This window comes from Eucyclogobius newberryi, unplaced genomic scaffold (genome assembly GCF_026437365.1).
Source record: "Eucyclogobius newberryi isolate DKJ021-1_F unplaced genomic scaffold, fEucNew1.0.hap1 SCAF_19, whole genome shotgun sequence".
NCBI lineage: Eukaryota > Metazoa > Chordata > Actinopteri > Gobiiformes > Gobiidae > Eucyclogobius > Eucyclogobius newberryi.
The window spans coordinates 30126978-30140343 of NW_027315823.1; the positions used below are offsets into that span (position 1 = coordinate 30126978).

The 13366-nt window shown below is 40.5% G+C and overlaps 1 protein-coding gene across 1 annotated transcript in view; it reads left to right on the top strand.

Moving 5' to 3' along the window:
• The first annotated feature begins 344 nt into the window (after nucleotides 1–344).
• Nucleotides 345–13366, top strand: part of ppp1r16b (protein phosphatase 1, regulatory subunit 16B) — a 99382-nt gene continuing 86360 nt past the window's right edge. Inside the window, exon 1 of the mRNA XM_072452621.1 lies at nucleotides 345–418. The gene's annotated coding sequence lies outside the window, so the exon portion shown is untranslated. The remainder of the gene's footprint in view (nucleotides 419–13366) is intronic.

A 13366-nucleotide genomic window follows, 5' to 3' on the forward strand; every position in this document is an offset into this window, starting at 1 on the left:
GAGGGCTCATGGGGGCTCATTGGGTTCCTGGGTGCTCCTGGGGCTCATGGGGGCTCATGGGGTTCCTGGGTGCTCCTGGGGCTCATGGGGCTCCTGGGGGCTCATGGGTGCTCCTGGGGCTCCTGGGGGCTCCTGGGGGCTCCTGGGGGCTCATGGGGGCTCATGGGGCTCCTGGGGGTCAAACAGCCAGGGGCCTGTCTCGCTGCGTCTCTCCGCCGCTGCAGGCTCCTCCTCCTCCGCGCGTAGCCCCGCCCCCCTGAAGGAGAGCCTGCGCGCGGCGCTGTGCGGCGGACACACGGGCACATCACACGTTCTCTACAATCATCTCTCCTGACCCTGTCCGCTCCAACGGGACAACTTTAACCCGGTGGATATTCATTTTCACGCACCGCGACTTTTCTGTCGACTTTGGAGACGGGTGAGTGCGCGCGCGGATAGTTTTGGGGCTGAAGCTCTGAAAGTAAACGAAGGGCTTTTCTCCTGCAGCGGATCGGGGAGACGTGCCCGACTCTTGTTCTTTCAGGAGTTGGATCTCGCTCTGTAGCGTCTTCAAAGCTCAACCAAGGCTCATCAAAGCCGCTATAAAGCCGCTATAAAGCCGCTATAAAGCTGAGAAAAGCGCTGTTTCCGCTGCTGTCGTGTCGCCGTCCACATCCTCCTGCTCGGGATGTTGCCAGATTTCAAGCTTCATGCGCTGTTGTTACACATGGCTCCGACTCAAGCTGCGGCTCCAACTTTCTTTTGCTCGGGTTTGAATGAATTATGCGTTTCAAATCGTGCAGAGATGGGACTATTCTCTGCCCCTCTAAACTTTAGAGTGGAAAATTGCTAAACTTAGTCAAACAACGAGGAGAATTGACGCTATTCTTGTTGTGTTTAGTGTGTTTAGTGTGTTTTATAGTGTGCATCTGCAGCCTAAAGTCAGGTTACATCAACCTTAATAACCAGGTTCATTCAAAGTTGCATAAAAGAGCCTACAATCACAACTTAAACGTCTATTTTTAGTCATTGTAGCATAATATCCACACAAAACACACACAAGCTAAGATATATAAAGCCATAAAACATCTTTGCTCAATTCCAATACATTTGCAAATGCTGTAGATCCCCTGCTTTACTTAAGGATTGTCACAAACACGAGGCTCTTGCCCTTATTTGAGCGATCCACTGCATCTAAATAAATGGTATGAGTAGATTTGGTAGATTTGATGAAGGTACAGTGCGTCCTCCTGTCCTGCTTGTGTTTTTGCTGCTTCTGCTGCTTACAGTGCCTCCTCCTCCTGCTGCTGCTGCTGTTGCTGTTGCTGTTGCTGCTGCTGCTGCTGCTGCTTTGTGAGGTGATGTCTGGAAGCTGGTTACAAGATACACCTGAGTCAAGCTCTCACAGATGGAAAAAAATAACCACACTGTGTTCGATCGATCGTGAAATACAAACCATGTGTTATTGTTTACTTCAAGTTGGAAACGTTTTGGGCTGGAACAACTCAGGGAACAGGAAGACGCTCATTGTTTTGTCTAGGGATTTTTTGCTTGGAGAGGAATGTTGGATTACTTGATGCTTTTGAAAGTTAATGGATTGTTAAATCAAACACAAAAGTGCAAACATATGATTTTATACCCTCCTCGGTTCTTATTTTGTCAATGCTTTCCAAACATTTTCAGATTTATCACCCAGGTCTATATGGGCTGCGCTACTTTGTCCAAAAATCTGTAATGTGTGCTTCCAGCTGAACCTTTTCACATCTCATGTTCAGCATAAGGCTTCTGGTTCTGGCATGTGACGTGAACTGAAGCTCATCGAAGAATATCTCTGAATGACCTGATGTTAGTGCTAAAGGCAAGTCTTAGACAAGAGCGGTTTTCATGGTGGTCAACTGGTACGTCTTGCAGACTGGAGATCGTTTCAAACTTTTTCCTCATTTGGGCTAATTTCAGGCTCCAACATTTCCAAAGTATGAGTCTAATTTCAAGGCGGGACTAAATGACATATAATGGTCATTTTGTCTATGAAATGGTAGTGGTGGATTTGCTGCATTCTAAGCCCTGACCCCTGGCTGTGATTGGTCGGGATGGACAGACTTTATTTGTCTACACGAACACTAAAAAGCTTGAGGAAAAAGAAAAAAGTGTGCAATCTTGGTGTGTAACAGTTTTTGAGCTGAAACGAGTACGTTGATGAATTGCAACTAAGCGAATATGGAAATCGTCGCCAACTAACTAATTAAGTGATTGAATAATCATTACCTGGGCTGTACACAGACTCCAAAACATGTGTTGAAAGATGAAGTTTTATAGGAATTACATCAAAATTACAGTAGATTTTGTGTTTTTGATGAGCAACCTCAACACTTTTTCTGTCAAATGTGCTACTGCAGCTTCATCTGGGTCAAATTAAATACAACTTTCATATCCACCGAGCTTTCTTTTCTTCTTTTTGTTCAAGGGATTTTTTTGCCCCTTAGACTGTGGCATGAAATGGGGGTGAGAGTAGGAAGGACATTCAGTAAATTGTCAGTTCCGAGACAGCCTGGCACTGACACTGACAGACCTTTCTAGAACATCTAAACAACTGCTTGAAAGAAAAATTGCTGTATTGATCAATTAGCAAAAATAAGCCTGAGCTGTAGCTTCCTCCAGGCGTTTGACAGTTTCAAAGACACACACACATTAAAATTATGATTATTATGTTCTCCTTTCACTAAATATTCTTGTTGCTGCGTCATTCTCTTTTCTTAATACCCTTTTTCAGGCACACTTCAGTGACTGTCCACTCTTCTTTTCAGTCACACAATAAAGGACCATATTACGAGCTTCCTGAGAATTGATCTCTAGAGCAGCCTTTGTCATATATTCTGTGCAGTTTTGTAGCCCAACCAAAGTTTAATCATCTCAACACAGGGATTTGGCTGTTACTCATAAAATATTGAAACTTGAATCTCCCAGTGGGCACATGTTTTCACTGCTGCATTATAGAGAAGCATGGCTCCGACATCAAAGTTCCACAATGCAACACCAACGCCACAACACAAATGTCCATTAATGTTGAATTTCTAAATCTGCTGTAGTTTAACCTCCTGCTGTTTAAGACGTCTCCTCCGAGCTATCCCCGCGAACAGCGTGTTGCTTACTATGGAAAAGCGATTATACTAGATCAGCAATCTGATTACAGCCAGCGGCCCGGTGCTGTCTACTAATCTATGGTCTTAATACTGAGGCAGGCAAATCTCAGGGCAGCTATCAAAGCTACTTAAAAGCCCTCAAACCCCACTGCCCTAGTTGGTTTTTAGTGAACTCTGTATTGTGTGCTCGAGGTCCTCTTGACACCCTAGTTATTGGCTGAAAAGGAGCAGACTCACTGAAGAGTTTTGGAAGTTGCTTGCAATACTTGCTCATAATACAGTTGTTATTTTTGAGATTTGAAGAGTTGAAGTACATTGGTGCAGTTTGTATTTGTTAGGCTGTAACTAAAATGGCAGGTTAAAAAATTCAGGCTAACCAGTCTTGAAATACTTTATTATTTCATGGAATAATGACCCATTGTGTAATTAGCTAATATATATCAATGCCACTCTTTTAATTAAATCTTGAATCTCATTGCGCTGAGTCCAATTGGCACTACTGAGATAAGAAAGTGAAATACATTGAGTTTTTTATATTCCTGAAACTGCTCTACAGTTTTGCAGTTCTCATTGAACCTATGCCACATAATGGAGTATCACAGTCTCTAAATGGTGACGCCACAGCCCCAGCACTTAGACCGGTGCCACACTCATATTTTACAGATTAGGTCTGAAATGCTCTTCCTGCCATGTCATAATTTGTCTACTTCCTGGAGCGTCATTCTTTGAGTTGGCTCAACAAAAGGCTATATCACAATGCCACAATTGCAAGGTTTTTATGTGAACAAAATTGCTTGGGTGGTAGTCAGGGCTTTTTCAGCTCTGTTTTGATTTCATTTCATTTAATTTGACACTTTAGTTATGCTCCAGCTTTGCTTTAATAGGGTTATTTTCATAGCTTAGACTATTATACCCACTTTAGTTATTATTTTGTTGTGACTTTGGGATCTCCCGTGCAATGGACTTGATCACACTTGAAAAACCAGCTACAGACCCTGACTTGCACGTAAGTGACATTCGCGGGTGGCAAAAGGGATAGAGTAGAGTGCACAGCTACACCAGTGTCCGCTCGGCTGCTACACGTTGCCTTTTCTCCTCAAACGCATCTTCTCGGCCCCAGTGAAGTTGATATTGTTGATAGAAGAGAGCAAACACACGAGGACTGTGATTCCTGACTTTTCATTGGTTAAAACAGCATCATGTGATCACTTGACAGAGTTGCGGCACGAGGCTAGCTGTGATGCTAGCTCACTTAGGAGTTTCTAAAAGGGACATTAAAAGTACAATTGTTATTTTAGTAATCGAGTCATTATTTTTCTTTGATTAATCGATTAATCCGTACATTTTTTTGTACATTCCGTAAATCATTTAAAAGCATATTAAAATTATTTTAAATAGTTCATAGTAATAAACAAATCAACAACAAATTAAAGCTGCATCGCCTCTCGCTTCCCGCGCGACCGCGTTTTGATCTTTAAACTTTATTCTTTAAACTTTATTCTTTAAAACTTTATTCTTTAGACTTTATTCTTTAGACTTTATTAGGCCCGAGCGCCACAAGCTGGCGAGAGGCCTATTAATCTCGTAAGGCCGTGCGAAGCACGGCTGCGAAAGTGCGCACGTAGTGCGCACGAAATCGAGCGCGAAGCGCTCGCCCACTTCCAAACACTCACTAACGCACTCCTCCACTCATGCACGCCCCGTGCATACTAATTAGTTGTAGGAAAATGGAACATTACCGTTGTAAACGGGCGAAGCCCGTGCAAAAGTTCGCACTAAACGAGCACTTTACATTGGGATGACGACCGCTTCGCGGTCGTCATCCCCATATAAAGCACTCATTTGCGCTAAGTAGCTCACGAATACGTTCCCCATCTCTTGCATGTTCCGTGCATATAAGCATGTAATGCAAAAATTGAACATTATTACTGTATAGAGGGCCAAAAACACAAAGTGGGCGGAGCCCACTCAAAATTATCGAAAGTACCCGTCAGTGACCAGGGACCCACACCATGAGGTAGGAAAGCGCGAGCGCTTTCCGAAAATGTATAGTTTATGATATTTGAAAAATGGGAAACATTGTTTTCGCATCGGAATATTATTCTTTCTTTCTTTCTTTCTTTCTTTCTTCTTCTTCTCGGGACCAACCCCCCTATTTTTCACCCAGTGAACATTGACGAAAAGTCACAAAAATTTGCACACCTCTAAAAATCGTGCCTCTCTACATTCTGGCTATTTCCCTTTTCTAAAATAAAAAAAATTGGCGCGTCAGCGCCACCAAATGTACCAAAAATGCATTGAGAGATGGGAAATGACCCAAAAAAAATCTGATCGTAGAATCATGAAATTTGGCGCAGAGGTAGATGGTGACAAGAGAAGTAAAAAATATTATTACGGCAACGCCGTCCCCCGAACCAAATGTCGGCCATATTGCTTCAAAAATGGCTAAACATGACTTCGGAGTCTTTCCAAACGTCGTACTTTTACGAACTCCTCCCAGGGCGTTGGCCCTAAAAAGCTGAAATTTGGTGAAAATGCTACTGAGGAGTGGGACATCAAAAGTTATCCAAATTACATTGATACCTCTCACGGTCTCTGTGCGGCGAAGCCGCAAACTGTAACTAAAATTTCAGAAATCTCCCATATTTAAAATTTCTGCCGTTTGCGCAGATAAAGTCCGAATTGCGTCAAATTAGAATCAGTTGTTAAACTCTTTGCCCTAAACCTACTTGAAGTGAAATAAATTCATTTGGCGCCACAGCGCCCCCTACAGATTTTATATGGAGGTTAAATGTTTAGTTTTGCGAAATTATATGAAATTTGACACACAACTCAATTTTAGCATCCCCATCAAAAAAGTCAATGAGACCCATGTCATAATTGTTATGGCGTTGCCGTAACGATGAACGAAACCTCCCATGTTATTCCAATGGGGCCAGAACATGTTTACACTTTAGACTTTCACAAACTCCTCCCAGGGCGTCAGCCCTATTAACCTGAAATTTGGTGAGACTCATCTTCAGGACCATCAAAAGTTATCCACATTTTCATTCAAAGAGTCACGGTGTCTGTGCGGCAAAGCCGCACATTTTGCCAAGAATTCAAAATAAAATTGCTTTTTGATGGTAAAACAAAGGGGAGAAGATGTGACAGCGTCACAGATTCAGCAGTAGGCGTGATAAAAGGACAATTGGGGCGCGTTAGCGCCCCCTCCTCTTGCGGCGTGGCGGCGGTGTGGCGGCGGCGTGGCGAGGGCCGATCATTGCCGCTTGCGGCTATATTTCTTTAGACTTATTCTTATTCTCTAAATGGGACATTAAAAGTGTGTACAGAGGTGACTACGTTTCCATTAATTTATCAGAAGAAAACATGTCCAAACATACAAGGACATCAGACACAGGAGGAGGGCTGATCTGATGCGCTTTAGCTTTGGTTGTAAGTGCATTTTTTGTATTACACGTTTGGTGTTTAGGCAGAAATATCACAATGTGCCTTGTTCTGCATCTCTCTCTCCTAAAAAGATGAACATTTTTACCTCCATCATTTTAACTGGCCGCTGGGCACTGTGTTTGCGGAAGTGTCAGTAAACATTCAGCTGCACCAAAGCACAGCCAAAACCGTCTTTTATTACATGTTTAACTGCCTGCTACTGGACTCTAGTCATGTCTTTCTGCAGTGCACTCTTTGCAATTCAGATGCAAGTCCAGTTGTAACACTACGAGACAGAAGCGGCTGTGACTGTCTTCACCCAGAGACGACTGAGACTGACTCTGAAAATCTGAGGAAAATAGGGCTAAAATTGTGTCCCTGGCTCTAAATTCATTGTTGCTTTTTGCCCCTCAGTTCAAAAATAATGTAACTGTCACTGAGAATGGTCAGTAGGAAAACGTTTGAGATGTGTTCAATTGCTGTGTATATCATTATTGATAATATCATTAATTATGTTATGTTGCAGATATTGGGTAAGATTATTTGGTTAATTTTTATAATTTTATATATAGGACACAATATACCGTAGTAAGAGTATAGTAAGAACTAAAACAATTATAATCGCAATCGTAAAAGGATTTTACTGTCATGCAGTGAATAATATTTAAATTGCGATGTTTCTTCTCACAATTATTGAAACACTTTTTATTTTGAGGTGTAGTACACAAACAAGGACATAAAAGGACATTTCAGCATTTCTTTGAGCATAACTTACAGTCCTAATTTACACATGTAGTTCATATTTAGTTTGCTGCATTTGTTAAGACCAGCAGAACAGTTGGAGGTCATGCAGTTTGCAGCTTTCAAACTTAAGTGATCAGCAGAAGCCGTGATCGATCCCCTGCTGCTGGGACATGTGGAGTTATTGGGCCCCTTGTGTGCCCACTCTGAGAGGATAAAGGCTTCTCTGTGTTTGCACCATGTCGTCAGCGGCACAGCTTCTTTTTTGTTAATTTGCTTTTCTGAACATGATAACGGCTTCTCCTCAGCCCACGGATTATCTTGTAAAAGCAGTGCAGATTTTTGTGCCGCATTCGCCCTTGGTTAAAAATTAATTGTGGAGAATTACAAATTTGTCTTGCAGAGCTCATGGCTATACTGAAAAGATCTGTTTCAAACAGCTTAGCTCATTTCATTTTGCAAGTCAGAAATGTTCTAAGTAGGGCTGCAACTATTGACTATTTTAGTAATCAAGTAATCTAGCTATTCTTTTAGTAATCCAGTAATCTAGCTATTATTTTAGTAATCCAGTAATCTAGCTATTCTTTTAGTAATCGAGTAATCTAGCTATTCTTTTAGTAATCGAGTAATCTAGCTATTCTTTTAGTAATCGAGTACTCTAGCTATTCTTTTAGTAATCGAGTAATCTAGCTATTCTTTTAGTAATCGAGTAATCTAGCTATTCTTTTAGTAATCGAGTACTCTAGCTATTCTTTTAGTAATCCAGTAATCTAGCTATTCTTTTAGTAATCCAGTAATCTAGCTATTATTTTAGTAATCCAGTAATCTAGCTATTCTTTTAGTAATCCAGTAATCTAGCTATTCTTTTAGTAATCGAGTAATCTAGCTATTATTTTCTTCGATTAATTGATTAATCTGTACATTTTTTGTGCATTCCGTAAACCATATTAAATCATTAAAAAAAATAAAGTTTATAGTAATAAACAAATTACAAATAACAAATAAGGAGTTTCTGCTTAAAATAACACATTTCATTCTTAATTCCACATAAGTATGCCCCAAAAGGAGCTGTGAATTAATTTGCATTTATGTCTCATGAATTAAAATATGAAACTTGTTTGTAAAACTTTATGTGAGTGAGGCCAGTGATCCTGGTGTTTTGAGCTGTAACTCTGCAGTCATTTTGACGTGTGTGTGCCGTTCACTTTAGCCTCCGTGTCCACAGACTTTCTCATAATCGTGGTCCTCTGCTTCCCAGACACACTTGTTTAAAATGTGCCACTTTCTCCCTCTGCGCTTTAGCTGCAGCAGGTCCGTGCAGAACAAGCTCTGTGTGGAATGAATTCACCACAAGTCGTTCATTAATGCAATTATTGCAATAAAACCATTCAAAATTACATTCTGTGCCTTTTAAGGAAAATTTATTTGCCAGTAAACATATTTTGCACTCTATATTTATTCATTGATTCATTCATTCATTAGGGACATTAGGGACATGCATAAAGTAGGCATAAAGTAAATGCAGTCATACATTACTACTTTGTAATAACAAAATAACATCTATTTGTACTTTGTCCCGCTTCTTAATTTGATTGCCACAGGCAATAGTTAATGCTGCCACATTGCATCTTAAGTGATGCCAGGAGCTGACCTTTATAGACATGAATTACTGGCATCTCCGATATATACTATAAAGGCCATTGGGGCCAGTATTGTTTGTTTTTAATATTGTCTTAATACTGGAGTGCTCTGGTGACTGGGTCCTGCTCAGAGCTGTGTGTAGCCTCAGTCTGGTGTCAGGAGAAGAGAGGCGATCGCTGAAGCAGAGTGAACAGGAAGTGAGCTCATGGTGTTCGGGTTCAGGAAGGACTTTTTTCCTCACATTGTTGTGGAAAGCATGGTCGGCACGGTAACTCACATTCCTAGCGCTCTCTGATACGATAGACATACCAGCAGTGATAAGATTACTTGACATTGTCCTGAAACAATTTTCACATCCAAAACGTTGATGTTACTACTCATAGTGTAATCCAATTTATAGTCATTGACATTTCTTCACATTCATAATTCTTCTGACACTTCAAATTCCAATCTCATATTTTTCCCTACACAAAGCCTGGAGAATCAGCCGTGTTAAAGTCTGATGATTTCTATCCGCGTTTAGCAGAAAGTTGCCTGCTCTCTTTGGACTCATCCAGGTTTAGCACTAGATTAGAAGTGACACTTACTGCAGCCCAGCTCCGTCTAAGCCCGTGTTTGCATTGGCCTCGGATTTAGCGAGGACTCAAACCATCATTAGGGCAGTGAAGTTACTCAACAGTGCAACATCAACAACAGAATGATAAACAATGAGAACAATAAAAGGCCTAATAAAAAAGAGAGTCACAGTTTAAAATGGAGATTAAAGTGATGTCTGGAACACTAGAGCTACTGGCCAGGGCGTATTGGGGACAAACATTGGCGACCCAAACATCCTTCTCCTACCTGGAAAACTTCTGCCTTAAAAGGAAAAAGAAAAGGCTGCTTAATAAAGATGTTAAAGAACCACAATTATTATAAAATACTACATGGAAGAAATTAACATACCACCCTTTAATTAAAATGAAAGAAATGTACTTCTTATTTTGAAGAATCCCTCGGGACCCTTGAGAATCTGTGCGGACCCACATTTGGTTCCCGCCCCCAAGGTTTGGAATGACTAGTATATTTACTCCCCCTCACCAAATACTTTACCCAGCAGACATTGGGCCACAACAGAGTTATTGGCAAGCTAAAGCCCCTTATAAAGTCTGCTGATTCAACACAATGGATTATGTGTCTTAAATGAATTTACTGTTAATTTTCAGAATCAGACGTGATGCCCATACCACACTAGCAGAAATAAACACGGTTTAAAGTCCCCCTGCTCCTGTAATCTCCTGATTTTCCATCCCTCTAACTGCCACTTAAAACAAAATGGCTCAAAATAAAGGCTGAAGTTGTGGTAAAAACTTGCCTTTGGGGCAGTGCTCTTTTTACTGTGTCCAAATACAGCATATCGATGTGGTCTGTTCCTTTGTTAGTGACTCACTTGTGAATGTCAACAAATACAGACATTTTTCAGGGTGAAACCGTGCAATAAAAAATGTCCTATCTATTGTTAACAGTATCTGAATTGAGTCACGAGGAAGGAGATGATGGAACCGTCTCAGGTCTTTTTAAGGCTTTCAACCAGCTTTTGCTCTTTTACAGACCCCCAGGTACACGTTGTTCTGCTGATGTAACGGCAAGCAATCTACTCATTATGCCCAAAAGGAGCCAGAACATCATAGAAGGTAACGAGGGCTGCTGGTGAGAAGTGCTTTGAAATGACTTATTTTTGAATCTTAAGTGTGTTCTAGTCCCAGAGTTAGGCTAATAGGTCACAGGTCAAGAATACAGATGACTCGGTCTAGAGATCATGGGCTTCTTACATACTGGGAGCCACTACTCTGCTGGGTTTAATTATCTGAGAACGTAGAGGTTTGCCATAGTTCAAGAGTTCAGGCTACTGTACTTTGGATTGTGACCACCTGATGCACCTCCAGGATTGATCCCCTTAGCACAGGAACCTGGGCCGTGTCTGCAGCAGAGTCTGAGGAGATTAGGGTAATTACCTGGCTATTGCATGAGCATGAGTTTGCTTCTAGTGCGAGTGGCTGGGGCTGTATGTTCAGTAGGAAAGTAGGTTGTTGTAGTGGAACAAATACACCAAACCAAAGTTTTGAGTTGAGCCTGACTCTCTGTATTTGAGTTATTATCAGGCTGATGTAATCTTGCAAATGCTTCCTTTTGTTTTTTGGTTTCCAAAGTCGACATTGTGATATCTTCTGTAATTTCAGTTTAAGGCAGGACAAACATAATGTATTGATTATAATGGAGGGAAAATAATACCTGTCTTGTACTGGCAGAGAAAAGAAATTCAAAACCACATTACTGTGCTTACCAAGGAAATGTAACCTGTGTAACTGTATATTTAGAAACGACATCAAGAATAATTCTGAAGTCGAGTTTGGTTATCTTCTTTATTTTGTATTTGCAAGTTTTATAACTAAGTTTTGTAGCTCAGATGTTGTGAGCCGCTGTGACTGCGTTACTGCGATCCAACCTGACCAGCATGTTTTGAAAAAACATCTAGGAATCAATCCCAGCATAAGTGCTTCCCACTCAGCCACTGTGCCGCCCCTCTCATCTGCTTTTAGTCCAAAACCACTGCTTTGCTGGAAATACTATTAATGGGCTGGATTGGGTACATTTGGCATTTCGAAAGTGCATTAGTTCTCAGAAAACATTTCTAAAAATAATACATTTTATTTTATACAATTCAATTGCCCTGACACAATACATTATCTAGAAACACTGCTCTGCAGAATAGTCTTTTACAGTCTTATCCCCCTTAAAGCTTGCCCACTATCTTGCTAATTTAAAACTTTGTGCACCTTTGACCTGCAGGCACTGAACACAAAATATCTAAGTATCTAATATAAGTAAACTGTGGCTTTCATTCATACACATGTTCGGGTGCTGTTGCATGTCTGTCCAGCCTTGATACTGTTATGACTTATAGGTTGTGTATTGAAGTCTATCTTTTCTGAGCTATGGGTGAGAATATAGTCATGATTATGGTGTCAGGAATACATTGTACTTATGTTCTTCCATCAATAATTACTTTATTTGTAAACAGTTTAATTACAATTTCATTCATATCAGTATATTCTTATTTAGTGAAAAAAGTAGCGTTTGGAATTTATTAAATGAAGCGGTAAATAACAACAACACATCTTAAAAACTAATAATATTAAACATTGGCAACCTTTACATGTCACAAGTGTGCTTTTAAACAGTTATGATGACATAGATCATTTGTAGCTTAATTAATGTGAAACTTGACCCGTCACTGTTCCGTTTAGTTGCAGAAATCCTCTTCTCTCGTTGATCTGGAGCGTTGTCAATCCAGTAAAATGCTCACTTTCTTCTGCAGTTGATAATATGTCCATCCCGGAGCACAAAAGTAATCCACAATCTAGAACTTTGGCCCGTGCCGTAAGTTTCAGTGCAAAAACCCTGCCGCCATCACTGCCAGTGCAGAGTTCCGTGGTGCATGCTGGGATAGCGGGACATCACGTGCAGGAGCTCTATTGATGTGAAGCTGCTGTAGCCTAATGCGCTGTTGAAACTCTGTTATTAACGCCTGCAAGACTTTTCCTGATCTATTATGTTTGGTATATACAATATAGTGAAAAATCAATACCGTTTCTTGAATTTTTCTCATCCTCTGTCAACACTAGGGGTTTCCTGAATGTCTGCCCACCCCAAACAAACAACAGTACAATAGCAATGACAGTGATTTGGTTTTCAGCCAACTGAGATGGGTGAACAATATGCAAAATGTGCATTTCAGCTGGGCCTATCATACTGGCTGTTCTGTATTCTGACAGTGACAAGCCGCTGGGTTCTGGCTCTGTCCAGTTCCTCTTTGGTGCACAAAAGGGCGACTGTAGCAGAGCTGACCTGGCCGTACCAGGCAGGACCCAGTACAAGGTGAATTAGTTTGACACGTGATGTATTTTGGATTTTGAAGGCGGCTCACAAACATATGGGTCAGTGTGTGTTCGGCTGATTTAGCTTTGATCAATTGAAGTACAAAAGTAAAAGCTCTTTATTACTTTTATACATTTTACAGTGGATACTTTGACTTTTACTTCCCTGCATATGAGAGCAGGAGATCTAAAGATATATTTCTGTAGGGGTACTTTATTACTTTTAATTAAGTAGATGTTTTTCATGCACTCCTTTTGCTTTTTCTTGGGTATTTAATTTCTTTCCTTCTATAGCTGTATTTTTACTGAAGTAACAAAACAAGTACTTCTTCCACCACTGGCTTTGATGAAGATGAAACCAATGAAAATTAAATAAAGTTCTTTAACCAACATGGGCTAATCAATAATAGGGTAATGGCATACAACAAAAATACAAACCACAATAGTAATAATTAAAAAAAATCTTAATTATAATAAAAACAAACAAACAAACAAACATATAACTCAAAAAACATTCAA